Raw genomic sequence first — 1,606 nt, forward strand, 5'->3', positions numbered from 1 at the left:
CAAAACCTGTTTTCTTTCAATTGGCAGTCCCTATCTCAGTGGTCACATTGACATTACTGCTCTGCATCGTCAAACAGCCTGCCACGTATGCCAGTGGTCAACACACACAAATATTTGTACTATAGTATTGCAAGAACACACTGGATCATCTATGCGCATATATTTAAACACATGCATGCATTAAAATGTCATAAATACCTTGAGTCTGGTTGAAGAAAGAATTGGAAAAAAGTTTTAAAACAGTTAAGCGTTCCCTGCGCCTGCTGCCACTGCTCACAACTCCGCCTATCCCTTCAACTGGTGGATAGCAGAGGCTTGTTGTGAAAAGTCACACCTTTATCATCTGGAAATTGCAGTTTTCTCTAGAAAATGCATTTGAGTGCTGATAAATAAATATTGAAAAGGAAATGGAAATGGAGCTGCTGGTTACTGTATCACAGCATATCAGAGCAATCCATAAATGTCATGAAATTATGCCCCCTAGTGGTTCAAATGCTGAAGTGCCACGACATCATTGCCACAGTATGTTATGTAATAGGTACAGTACAATAAAAGTACTTTAACCATGTAAAAAAAAGGTCATTTATTTGGCTTCAACCATTCAAATGTTTTAAATATGGTACAAGTTGACAAAAGTGAGTTCTGTAGTCACACGGGGTGAACATGCAAATTCCACACAGATATGCCCAAGGGAGCATCGAACCCAGGTCTTCCCGATCTTCAGACTGTGACTGTGTAGCCAACATGTCAACCACTAGACCACCGTTTGGCTACACAGGAAGGAGATTGGAAAGATCTGAGTTTGAATCTTCGTTGGGCATCTCTGTGTGGAGTTTGCATGTTCTCGTGTGGGTTTTCTCCGGGTAGTCCGGTTTCCTCCCACATTCCAAAAACATGCATGTTAGGTTAATTGGAGACGCTAAATTGTCCATAGGTATGAATGTGAGTGTGAATGGTTGTTTGTCTATATGTGCCCTGCCATTGGCTGGCGACCAGTCCAGGGTGTACCCCGCCTCTCGCCCGAAGTCAGCTGGAATAGGCTGGATAGGATGGATGAAATATATCTTTGCTCTATTCCTAACTATTAAGAAATGTACCAAAAAGGAGATAAATAAATATCCCCAGATACCAGCAAAATAAGCCCTCTAATGGCTTTGAGTAGTGTTTAACTTTTTTGTCGCATAATACCATGAGCGATTTGTGATTCGTATATTTATTATGTTTTGCACGTTTAATTATTAGGGTTGGAAATGTCAAAATTAACAATAATAATACACATGAGAATTTATTATGTAAAATATGTAATGTGTTTAATTTAAAAATACAAATTAAATCAAATTGAGCACATTAAATTAACACTCATAAATTTGAAAATATGTTAACATAATAAAGAATATAAATAAAATGCAGTTAATAGCCTTTTCAAGTGTAATAAATGAAGGATAGCCAACCTCATCCGTGACTATAAAAAGAACGCAACCATGTATTCCCGGGCCTCCACAGTTTTCCCCAACTGTGTTTCAACACAACAAAGAATGTGAGTGAGTTCACCTTTATTTCTAGTGTGGGTGGTGCAGGGAGGGACGGCACGCCTCTTTACTTCGCT

General features: G+C 38.9%; 1 protein-coding gene across 1 annotated transcript in view; it reads left to right on the top strand.

Annotated features, from left to right (window-relative positions):
- The window catches only part of LOC129168418 (cytochrome c oxidase subunit 6B1), a 210,160-nt gene that overhangs the window by 164,925 nt on the left and 43,629 nt on the right, over positions 1–1,606 (top strand). The window lies entirely within an intron of this gene.

This window comes from Dunckerocampus dactyliophorus, chromosome 2 (genome assembly GCF_027744805.1).
Source record: "Dunckerocampus dactyliophorus isolate RoL2022-P2 chromosome 2, RoL_Ddac_1.1, whole genome shotgun sequence".
NCBI lineage: Eukaryota > Metazoa > Chordata > Actinopteri > Syngnathiformes > Syngnathidae > Dunckerocampus > Dunckerocampus dactyliophorus.